This window comes from Tympanuchus pallidicinctus, unplaced genomic scaffold (genome assembly GCF_026119805.1).
Source record: "Tympanuchus pallidicinctus isolate F22 unplaced genomic scaffold, pur_lepc_1.0 scaffold50, whole genome shotgun sequence".
Taxonomy (NCBI): Eukaryota; Metazoa; Chordata; class Aves; order Galliformes; family Phasianidae; genus Tympanuchus; species Tympanuchus pallidicinctus.
Window position 1 is genome coordinate 236,072 of NW_026294770.1, and position 12,746 is coordinate 248,817.

Here is a 12,746-nt window from a genome sequence, read left to right on the forward strand (position 1 = left end):
GGGCTCAACAGAGCATCCCAGCTGTCACATGCTCCTGTTTGTCATTATCTGCTCCATGTCTCTCCTGACCCTGGCCTCACCTTTGTCACAGCAGGGAGCGATCAGTACCTGTGGGTCTCGACATGGTCCTTGTTGCCTGGCTACAGGCTGGGTACCAGGAATATCACTGTCAGTTTCTACTGGGATGAGGGGCCTCTTCTGGGGCTGGCCTGTGGGGATCCCGTCAGGCTTTATTCTGGGCTTTATGGTTCCTGTTGTCATCATCGTCCTTACACTGTGCTTTTCATGATAGTTTCCTACATCTGCATCACCCCCAATAGAATAATCTCTATTCCCTCTAATTTCACTCACCAGAAGGCATTTTTTGCCTATCTGTCCTGTCCCAGCACAGTTCCCTGTCTGTCAGAGGCCAAGGCCAGATCCAGCCAAAGCCTTCCTGAAAGTTCCATCCTTTGAATGCCCTGGACCTTCAAGGAGCCTGGCAGGGCAGGAGGAGAGCAGTAGGTTGGGCCATAGAGGCGTACACCTGCAGCAGAGCAACGGGGGATGCTGTGCTATTGTGTAGAGACCCCTGGCCAGGGACCAGGCCAGAGTTACTCTTTATGGCTACACTGGGCTTTGGATGCCTTGGTTCTGATGCTCTTTGTGTTGTGATCCCACCTGAGCCAGCACTGCCTGATACAACAGCTGGCCTGAGGAGGGATGCTGCCATCCTGATGTCGTGTAGAAATGATTTTCAGTGCCATTGCTGTGCTGCTGGCATTACACGGAATGTGTGTGAAAGGAAAGCTCTCACAAAACAGATCTGCAGGGTGTGCTGCTTTGTGAAGTTGCAGGTGTGTGTGTGGGGAGCAATGACACTGCATGGAGCACAAGGGCTATTTCAGCTCCAGGGCTCCAGAAATATAAAAGGATCTTGGTGCCTGGGGAAAGACACTCCAATATAAAGCTCTGTGTTTGGGCTGGTGCACACCCTGGGTGACTGGGGGAAGTACGAAAATCCAATAGAATGCAGAAAATGTTACACTCTCACTGCCATGTTCCAGTGGAGCTGGGAATATCTGCTCTCACACATTTTCTTCAGTGGAGAAGCGTAGGATTGCAGCATTGTGAAGGTCTTCCAGATCCTGAGACTGAAGAGAACAGTGCCATGCTTGGGGAAGACATGACACCACCGAGAAGCCGTGAGTGTCTGGGCATGAGTCACTGTCCTGGGCCTTCCTGCACCCATGGGAATGTTGAGTTCAGAAGGACTTGGGGCTCCAATATATGGCCTTCTGTAGCTGGTAGCAGTAATGCCCTGTGGAACCCCACAAGCACAGGCAACTTGGCAAAAGTATGTCAGGGCCAAAAGCTCTACAGAAGGCTGCTAGGACCACACAGGGAAGCTGTACCCTCAGTGATGGGTGAGTGGAAGGGATGGGAAAGTGGAATAGAGACAGAGAAACTATGCCTTACCAGTTCTTGATGGCCTTTGAGAACACCTTTCTCTGAGTCTCCTTCTCACGCTCTGCTCCTCTCAAAGACAAAGGAATAGATTTGCCCAGAGTGTGTGGGACTTCTGTCTTCTCTGGGCCTCTCCAGTGCACAGAGATCCTCTCCTGGGCCTGTTATTTATCAGTATTTTCATTCACATGATATGCTCAAGGGTCAAGGAGATCTGCATAAGGAGAAATACAGCGAGGCAGTGATTGGTGTTCATTGGTAGTGGAGAAAGATCTAGCAATGTCTTCCTCTCCTTCAAGAGAATGTGCTGGAATGATTAACATCTGTAGTGTGCTGAAGAGTGTTGAAGTGTCCCTAGTTTGTTCTCACCAAAGGCATTGCTTTCTCCTTTGGCCATCACTACGCAGGTGAGGAGAAAAAAAGCGCCAACACATAAGGAAACATTGAGGGATGCAGAAAGTGTTTAATGAGTTTGAGGAGAGAAATGATGTCACCCCAAGCAGATGCCTGTGTGCAATGAGCAGCAGGAGCAGACAAGAATTTCTTCTCCTTTCCTATGGCAGAGTGGCCACAGAGCTGTATCTCCCAGCCCAGAGTTTTAGGGAGAAGAGCAGGTCACTCAGGGCTCATTCTGGGGGGTACTAACTGAGATCTCTAAAGGGAAAAGGCAAAAATGATATTAGATAGAAAGAGTGAGCAATGAGTACCAGTAGAATCTCTCCATGTTGGCAGAGATGCCATGCTGGCCACTACATGTCTGTGCTGCAGGGCAAGAGCAGCAACACAACATTTGTTCTTCTGTTCAGTGCCACGTTCAGCATTCCGGGGATCCTTGCCTGGGTCAGCATCCAGCACCTTTAGCAGGGGGGGCACCTTCTGCCACAGCTGCGGTTGGAAATGCAGGAGAGGTCAAAGCCCCCCGAGGTGATGGGCACGCCCTGACAGCTGAGGATGCTGCCAACAGCAGCGGAGGTGGAGGAGCCCACGGCGGTGTTCTGCGGGAAGGAGCTGAGGATGGGTCCGGGCAGGGTCACCACCACGGGAGAGGGCTGGATGACGATGGTGGAGTTCTGGCACTGCCTGACGCAGGGCTCATTGCAGCTGCTGGCCAGAGGGGTCGGGCCGCAGGGCTGGCACGGCTGGCACTGGTCACAGCAGGACATGTCTCAGGGATGGAGGTGCACCTGTTTGGAAGCAGAACATGGGGATGCGTGAGGACCAGCCTAGCATCACACTATGAGGGAATCAATGCACATGCAGTGCTGGGAACTGAAAACAGTTCAGGGATGTCCAAGGGATTCTTGGTCTCATTGTGAGAGAGTCCAATGAAAGCCACTGGGACCTATCCAAGTACTGCCTAGATCCTGGCCCAAAAGTTACTTCCTTGCAGTACCACCTTCCTCCCATGACAATAATTTTCCTCACTTCCCTCTCTCATGACAAGCAAAAACAGGCACAGAACAGAACTAATAGCAACTGAGAGTTCTGCTGAGCTCAAAACTTTGCAGAATGAAGAGAACAAGAAGGGGCTTCACACTCACCTGGTTCCCAAGAAGAAGGGGGCAAGAGAAGTGGATGAGTTGCAAGGAGCTGGGCTGGCTTTTATAGTAGACTCAAACTGCCCCATTTCCAGAGGCATCCCTTGCAGCAGTGATTATTTTTTGACAAGCTCCTCTTGAATGCAAAACATCCCAGCTAATGTTATGGGCTGTGTGTTGGTTTCCTGTGCTGCTACTTGTCACATCCTGATTATGTCCATTCCTCACTAATGGCATCTTTTGAGTGGCAGAATGACCAAAGTGTTACCAGCAGCACACGTCAGTTTGGGCAGAACACTCAGTTCAAGTGTTGGAAGAATCCATCATATGCAAATGATATCAGCACGCTTGGTAGGGCATCAGTGTGAAATACCTGGAGCCTGTGTGCTGGATTTATGCAGTTGCCTGTGGGTACAGAGGTTTGCATGATTCCACGCGTGTGCATATGCAGCTCAGTGTTTGTGTGACTTGTGTGTCCCAATACCAACATGTGTTCTGGTCACATCAGGGGCAATCTCCACTGCTCTGCCCATGACCTCCAGAGAGATGCTGTGAGAATTCTTCTTAGTTTTTTTTGGCTCCAAGCTTGCTTCCTGAGGTTTTTCTTGTGATGAGACTCTGAGTGACTTGTCAAGGAGGCAACTGATGGGTGCTAACTGTGTGACAATCGATATCGCTTTGGGAACATTTGCAAGCCCCTTCCCCCAGAGCTGCTTGCTCTGAAGAAGAGCGGAAGAGAGCGCTCAGCAGTGTTCACTGGCGGAAGATCTGGCCTGTGGCCAAACCGCTCCAGCTAAGTATGGAAGGCTGGGGGATGATACCATTGTATCTTGCGAAGGCAAGATGCAAGTTGGTGCCTCCCTGCTTCCTCTTACCTGCTGGCAAGGCCAGAAAGATAAGAACAAAGGAGGTTCCTGCTGAGATCCCAGAGCCAGAAGCTGCCACCGCAAGGAGAACTGACTCAACCACCTTGGGTTTGAGCTGTCACTCAAAGGAGAGCTGATTCGACCACTTTGGATTTGAGCTGTCACTCCAAAAACAGCTGATTCAACCACTTTGAAGCATTGAAAAAGGGCCATCATCACCATGGTCGTTGTCGTCATTGGCAACAGGACAACTCTGCCTGACGACCCACCGCTATGGAAGATCAAAGACTGAACTACTAACCTCGCTGGATCCATGGTGGTGACTGTCTCCCTCTTGCTGCCTATAAAGACTCCTTGCTTCTTTTTTTTCTATCTTTTCTATCGCCCTCCTTCCCTTCCCCAGCACCCTAATCATAATAGCGTCCATCCTCCCCTTCCTCATTTCCCTGATTAAGATTTGTAATAAACTGGTCGGACCAACATTTGAACCGTTGCTTCTTAATCTCACGCCGGGTATATAGATGATGAAAGAACATCCTCTCCCTCCTATAAATTGGAGCGAGACATTTATTTAATGGCGTAGTCAAGGCAGGATACCCACCGTGAGAGTGTTGTCCTTCCAGATGTAGTCTGAAACTTTCTTTGTGCGCACCTCCTGGAGTTGCATGGAGCGATATTTTTGAAAACTTAGACGTGAGTCCTTCTCCAGGAAGACCGCCCCGCGTTCTGAATCTTTGCTGTTTATGTGTACGCCTCTCGGGGACGTATGAATTAATTTTGATTAAGTGTGTGCCTCCTCGGGAAGACCTCTCCGCATTTTGTGATTTAAGTATCTTTTAACTTAAGTGTGAAATTTGAACCTTTTTGTGTGCTCCCCTCAGAGAAAGGGAAGAGTGATTGGAGCATTAGTATTTGCATTTGTTTAGGTGTGGTGTATCTCCCTGTGAGGAGCGGTGAAGAGTAACTGAGCTTTTGAATACGAGCACCTCCTCCCCCCTTAGTGTTGGTCTTTCATTGTATTGAAAAAATGAGCGACAGCATTGCCACCATGAAAAGTGAAGATGTATTATTTGATTTTTTAGAAAAACATGGTGCTCGACCCTCTTTATCAGGTATGGATTGGGCACGACAGAGCTGGTATAACTTGCAGAGTGTTTCGGACCGTATTAGTATCCTGCAAAAGAATGCTCGTACTCGAGCTGGAAAAAAGGAAAGTCCTTTATTTGTGCCGTACTCGGGGCTACTTTAAAAGCAGCCGTGGAGTTCCGAGATGAAAAGCATTCGGCAGAAACCCAAACTATACAAGCACTGCGGGAATCGGTTAAAGTAACACAAGAATTGGTGAAAACTCTGCAGAATCAAATTGTGAACCTCGAGGAACAATCAGAAAGAGAGAAACGTAATTCGGCTTTGTTGCAAATGGCTTTTAAGGAACTGCTAACGTGTAAGCATGCCAGCCATACCGTCACTCATAGTTTGCCTAGAGAAAAAACTTTTCCTCAGGTGGAACTACCAGGAATGAAGGAAAGGCTAGATAAATTAGAAACTCCAATAGCTCCATTGCGTCCTTTGATAAAAACTGAATACACATTCGATAACAGCGAGAATCTAGATCCTCAAATGAATGTTAAAGAATTCCCTTCTCAGCCACTGAACTAGCAAAATTGAAGAAAGATTTCAGCCACACTCCAAGGGAATCAGAGACGGAATATGTATGGAGGGTGAGTCTCACTGGTGGCGACCAGATTCTGTTAACAGAAAAGGAAGCAGAAGGCTACTGGAGACCAGGAGCGCTTTTAACTACTGGCAACAGTGTTGCTCCCGTAGCACAGAGGGCTGCCTATTGGGCAGGTGGTCTCAACCATTTGAAGAAAGGGGAGACCCTCTTGCCATTACTGGAACAACTGATCAGTTAGTAGAGAGTGTTCAAAAGGCTGCTTGTCTCCAAATGATGTATGATAGAAAGCTGCAGCCACACCATGAATCACCTGTGATGATGCCTGTTGATCCTGAGAGAATGACTGCTTTAATTAGGGGGCTTCTAGAGTCGTTAAAACCTATAGGGGTACAACTGCAAGGAAAAATAGAGGCTATGTCTCAGGGAGAGAGAACCCAGGCAGTATTAAAAGGAACTGTAATCCCCAACCATCTGCAGTCAGGAAACAAAGCATGGACGTGGGGGGAGGTTGCCCAAGAGTTAATTAACTATGGAAGAAAATATGGGCCAGTGATTTCTTCCTGCATTGAGCCAATTGAAGTAAGACTTGCAGCAGTCAGCCTTGCCCCCAAGCCACCTTGCCCAAGGCTGACTGGGACTGGAAGGGTCTCACTGTCAGTAAAAACAGGTAGGCGAAATATTGATCATAAACGTAATTGCCTCTGGATACTGGGCTTGCAAAAGGGTGTTCCACGAGATCTGATGAATGGATTACCCACTGTCAGTGTGAGAATCAAGTGTTGTTTCTGCATTCGAACTGTATAATATTATTTTTATTTTATGATCTCTGCTATCATAGTTCTTTTTGGGAGTCCTTCTACTTAACTTGGGGAAGATCTCTGATAAATTTACATCACTTATCGTATAGACGAACCTTCCCAGGAATGCACACTCTGTATATATGTATATTTTGTCATACACACTGCAAGAATATCCTGCACGAGAGCAAACCAGAGAACAAGGCATGGCATGCCCGAGGAAGCGCCTGACATTGGGAAGGCCTGACATCATCCCCCAGTGCTCTTTGTTTAACGATGATGACTTCAAAGAAAATCACCATATCAGTAGGACAAGGAGAGCACCGAGACATCTTGGAAACAACAGGATGACTACTGACTGGCACCAGATAACAAATAAATTAACAAGTAAATAGCAAATGTAAACCTTCTGATAAGATTGTGAACCTGGAGTACCCAGCCAGTGGGGAAACAGGGGAAGGGGGAATGCAAGGGGGAGAAAACAGGGTTATAAAGGCTGTCATGTTGTGTCCATAGGTGCGCTCCTGCTTGCGGGATGCCCGCCATTGCAATCGCGAATAAATTCTGCTTTTATCAGAGATACCGTCCTGACAAAATTACTTGGATTATTTCCAACATCAGGTTAGAGCAATTAGTTAACTGGTGGCCAGAACAGAAGCTCCAGAATCTCGAGGAAAGCAAAACCCCGGGTCCTAGGGTCTCTCCCAAGGAACCTGAACAGCTCTCCAAGCCATTAGAAAGCTGATGTCTTCGCCCCTCCCAAGTGAGCGGCATGGAGGCGGTGAAGGCCGTATACATGAGAAAGCTCACAACAAAGGGAAACAAGATCCTCGATTTAGCAGCTTCTGTCCAAAGGTCTCACCACTCTTGCCACTTATCCCTGTGAGTCACCATCCAGTGGCTGACAATCCAGGGAAACACTCTTACCTCCCTGGCCAGACTGTGCCGATTGATTCAGTTAACCTGAGGCCACTTTCCCTAACCTTAATGGAATCCCTTAACAAATATGCTTGGAAGGCTAAAGACACCCCGAAAAAAAAAAAAAAAAAAAAAAAGGAATATGAAATCAACACTTGCTGGATTGTTCCCTCATTTTTTAACCATATTAACAAAGCCCAGAAAAGGGCAACTCGGTGTCTTGTTTTTATTTCACAGAAGATCCCTGTGGGACCTTGACAGAAGACAAAAAGGCTAACAGCTGATTTTAACCATCTGTGTTTTGTGACAGAAATACTGAAGATTTGATCACGCTAGGATCCTGAACGTACCTCTTGATTACATTTTTTGGTTGCAGTAGTGTTGTGTTCTGTGTTATTGTGGGTGTGGGTGGTGTTTGGTATCAGTCCTTGGATCTGTTAAACTTCACAACTGAGTTCAGGGTTTTTTACAGGTCATCCTGGCTTACTGGCACTCCCTGCACAGTGATACCATTTCTTTTGACCCCTTCTTTCACCCCTTTTTACCAAACTGATTATGATTTGCATGTAACTCCTCCACAGTGCTTCCAAATTCCTAACAAACTGGGAAATGAATCAAGGGACTCATCTAATATCTATTAGATGTGGTCACAAAAGAAATCTATCATAAAGCCTTTTGCACTGATGCTTTTCAGTGTCACACCAGTCTAGGAGTTCCATTCAAAACATGGTTGTTGGAAAGTGTCCATTGCTCTTGCTTGACAAGTAGTTCCAATCGTCTCTACTGAATTTAATCTCTACATTCAACTATTCTAACATGTCATGCCCAAATAATCGTTTTGGAGAACCTGGCATGTACAAGAATTTATATATTCCTACTTGTTCTCCTAGCCTGTATTTAATTGATCCAAAAAAAAGTAAACTTTTCTTGCCAGTAGCTGCTACAACTACTACGAAAATCATCTACGGGTAATAGTAAGACGCACCCAGAGGTACCAGAAAATAAACCTCTTCAGCCTGCTTCCCCTGCTGCTTTCAGTCCTGGCAGGGTGGAACTCTCCCTGAGTCCTTCCAGGCTCTCCTTACCTCTTCTTCTAGCTAAGGACATCCCTGTTAACCTTGCTCAACTTTGCCTTCCTCAGTTTGTTTTCCCAAATCCTTTTCACTTTCCAAACTCTCATCATCACAGACATTACTAACATTATATTTCAGTTTCACCCCCTTCTCTCCCCAGGCTTCCAGTGCTCACACTGGATATCGGGTTTCCCCAGCTCTGCAGATGCCGGCTGTTCTCACTTCCAATGTCCGTCCCATCCCCATTCACAAGCACTGCACCCTTCACATCACAGCAGGAGGCTCCAGCCCCCAGCTCTTTCTCCCACTCCAAGTTGTTCTTACAAGCCGCAGTGTGGGGGTGTGCGGGGATGTGTTCTCCTGCCGGCCCAACTCTAATATCCCAAACTCACTGTTTTCCTTAACCTTTTTGCCTTTTTTTTGTTTGTTTGTTTGTTTTTCCACAATTCCACTATTTGTACTCTCAACTGCAATTCCACATACCATTAACAATTGCAATTCTGCATACCATTAAAAACTGCATTTCCACATACCATTAAAAACTGCATTTCCACACAATTTCCACATACCATTAAAATCGCATTTCCGCATACCATTAAAAACTGCATTTCCACGTAATTTCCACATACCATTAAAATTGCATTTCTGCATTTCCATATACCATTAAAACTGCATTTCCACATACCATTAAAAGCTGCATTTCCACATAATTTCCACATACCATTAACAATTGCATTTCCACATACCATTAAGACAGTTTCTCCTAGTGCCTTCAAAATCCACAAATCAAACAACACAATTCCTCAACTTCCACAAACACCCAGCACTTGGTCTCATGATTAGGATACTCAATTATAAAACTAGTCCCATTACTCCATTTACGTTCCTGGTTTCTTATTCAATATTCCCCCTGGCTCACCAACAATGTTTCTCCAGTGAGCCAAAATACAACCCAAGGGGTCTTCTCATATCACTTTAGACACCCCTTGTTCCATAACAGCCTCGTACACGACATAACATAACACAACACCTTCAGGACATAAACATTTAGCAATCACACAGACAGTGACAATAATCAGTACAACTTATCCTCAGGATCCTTCCTCTCTCTGCCTCCCTCCAGAGCTCAACCTTCCCTCTGTGTTCATTTCCCACACTTGCATAGCTGCCAGCCTCCTTCTCCAATAATCAACATATCAAGGATAAACATCATTTCCATCCATGAGTACAAATTAGGCCCTAGAAATTGATCTAATTGTTCTGCTACACTTATAGGATCCTCAATTAAGGAATTCTTCTCGCAACTCCTAACTTCTCTTCTAGTAAAAACAGCAGGCATTACCATACCCTATTTCCCTTTGACTAAGACTGCCTTAAGAGGACAAAGTGAAGTATTAGTAAGGTTAGTATTAGAGAAAGGAAAACTCTCCAGGTCCCATTCGCATTACTCCAACTCCCTCAGTAATTGAGAGCGCATCCTCTCTCCAGGACCCTGCACAGATTAGCAGCACCCACTTCCCTCCTCTGGAGAGGTGACAGCCGCTTTAGAAATTGCACTGCTTTAGAAATTAAAAGAGGGGGAAGTTATCTAAGGGATCCCATTTATGATCTTTCTGCTTCTCTTTCTTATTTCCTTTGAACTTGGACTCCTCGAGAGGAACATTTCTTTACTTCTTGTACTCATTAAGCGACCTAAGCCAATTCTGTTTCAGAAAAAGGAGTCTTACTGTTTACATATAAATACAAAGTCTGATAGGCCCAATTTTCTTCAGACTCCTATTTTGGTCAAAATAATGATTTTCCCTCTCTACTGTATACAGTATTTAAACATTTTTTTTTCCTGTTCTTTTCCTAGTTTTGGGATTCTTTTCCAATTTTGAAACACTTCTCCCAAGGGGCTGGCTCTCTGTAGGCACCATTCCGGGGACCTTTTTCCCCTTCTCTCGGGAACTCCTATTACCCATCCCTCCAGAATGCTACTGTGAACTCCCCAGCTCACAGGTTACCACACTCTGATTCTCGGATTTTGGGCCCAATCCCTCAGCAGTACTATACTCCTATCTCGGATTAATAGGGGTGTACTGCTGGCACTTCGTCAAGCGCACAGGGTACCGCACACCAACAGTTCCCTCCCGAGACTCTTCCTTCCACCAACACAGCCGCTTCGTCCGTCCCTGGCCGTGCCCCTCGCGGGACAGCGGACCCGCAGGTCGGGACTCAGCACTCGCTTCGCACTGACAGCGCGTCTCAGTCACACACACTCAAGAGTCTCAACTGACCCCCAAGGAAAGAGTTAAATCCCCTTACCTTGGTCCGTGCACGAAGTTACCGGGTCGCAATGGCCAACACCCGTGCCTACCTGCCCCTTGGCTTTTACAGAGCCCGTCCTTTATGAAACAGTCTTGGTTTTTTACCGGCCGTACCAAGGAGTCACCTCAGCACCTAGACAGGACCGCTGAAATCAGCGGGGTGCACCTATCCTGTGCAGGGCAGTAGGGAAACTCTCAAAGAGGAGATAATTATCCCGGATGAGCCCCCAAATTGTTGGAAATAATCCAAGTAATTTTGTCAGGACGGTATCTCTGATAAAAGCAGAATTTATTCGCGATTGCAATGGCGGGCGTCCCACAAGCAGGAGCGCACCTATGGACACAACATGACAGCCTTTATAACCCTGTTTTCTCCCCCTTGCATTCCCCCTTCCCCTGTTTCCCCACTGGCTGGGTACTCCAGGTTCACAATCTTATCAGAAGGTTTACATTTGCTATTTACTTGTTAATTTATTTGTTATCTGGTGCCAGTCAGTAGTCATCCTGTTGTTTCCAAGATGTCTCGGTGCTCTCCTTGTCCTATTGATATGGTGATTTTCTTTGAAGTCATCATCGTTAAACAAAGAGCACTGGGGGATGATGCAGGCCTTCCCAATGTCAGGCGCTTCCTCGAGCATGCCATGCCTTGTTCTCTGGTTTGCTCTCGTGCAGGATATTCTTGCAGTGTGTATGACAAAATATACATATATACACATATATACAGAGTGTGTTCCTGGGAACTATAATAGCGGAGATCATAAAATAAAAATAATATTATACAATTCTAATGCAGAAATAACACTTGATTCCCACAAAAGTGCCTAAGTTTTAATAAGAGATGTGCATGTTTCTGGGGTTACCCCTCTTTGATGGTTTGCACTCTGGGGGTATCCTGCACACTGAGATGGTGAGCTGTGGAATACGATATGTAAGGGGTCCATAACATCTCTTAGTTTTGTTAACTCAAAGGGATTTTGCAAATAGTATCGTGTAGAGGGATTTATAGCTTAGAGGAATTCATTGCTTAGAGGCATTTGTTGTTTAGTTTAACCTCTTGCTACTTCAAGACCAATTTATTGCTTAGTTTAACATTTTGCTTTTCCCAAGCACGTTCCCAAAAGGGAGCCTTCTCAAGTCAGTAGAAAGGGGCCCCTAAGAAAGCAATGGATGGGGAAGATGAGCAGAATGGGAAACTGCTGAGGCATGCAAGGAGGGAAAGGAGCTCAGAACTGGAACAACGGTCAAAGGACGTGGCAAGGAAGACGTCTGACTTCATCCTGAAAGGAGTGCACCAAGTGGGGAGGAAGACATCGAGCCTTCATCCAAGGGAAACTAATGCGCATGCCCTGGGGAGGGGGACAGTCTGTAAATGAATTCCTGGAAAAGCAATTAATATGCCAATGGGGCTTGGATAACACTGTTGAATATGTATGGCTTGGCTTGCAGATGTAACGAGACCCCACTCTTTGGTGTGCGAGGAGCGAGCCCCTTTGCACCCAGCGTGTGGCGCAGCACTGAAATGAAGACGTATCTGCCCTCATAACCTTACGTGAGTCAGAGAGTTTGATTCTGCAGATCAACATGCTGTGAAAAGTTCTGTGGGCTGGAACAATAGTTGGACTTGCCAAACTGGTATCTGTATCTCTCAGCAGTTGAATTGCTTTGAAATGCTCAAGTGGAGAATTCTCATGACACTGAATCACCTTAGAAAACATTACATGGCAAGTCCACGTGTTGTCCAATTAGACCAGATACACTTCTGGGGAATTAACTGAAGTGTAGTATTCTATGGCTATTCAGGAAACCATAACTCTACTGAAGAACTCCCACCTGGATCCTGGCTTACACTGGGAATTCCTGGCTGGGGAAAGCAGCTGACACAAAGACCTCTGTTTGTTTTACTTATTCATGTGTTATTATTGGTTATTGTTAGATGTATGGTTGTCTCTTTTCTACCTTTTTTTTCATCCTGTAATGTTCATGTCACCACTCCTGAGGTATCACTGATGGTGTCTGTGGCAAATCGAATGATTCTAATTGTTGTCTAAAGATTTATGATAATGGTAAAGTCGTTAAGCAAATTGCCCAGGATGCACGGAAAATTCCCATGTTCCTGTCCAA

At 46.1% G+C, this 12,746-nt stretch overlaps 1 protein-coding gene, 1 pseudogene and 1 gene segment (V, D, J or C); 2 read left to right on the forward strand and 1 right to left on the reverse strand.

The window, feature by feature from the left end:
* Positions 1-3,085, reverse strand: part of LOC128091739 (feather keratin Cos1-1/Cos1-3/Cos2-1-like) — a 90,480-nt pseudogene extending 87,395 nt beyond the window's left edge.
* Positions 1-12,746, forward strand: part of LOC128091747 (uncharacterized) — a 51,242-nt gene that overhangs the window by 32,845 nt on the left and 5,651 nt on the right. The window lies entirely within an intron of this gene.
* Positions 1-12,746, forward strand: part of LOC128091741 (T cell receptor alpha variable 4-like) — a 45,224-nt gene that overhangs the window by 15,180 nt on the left and 17,298 nt on the right.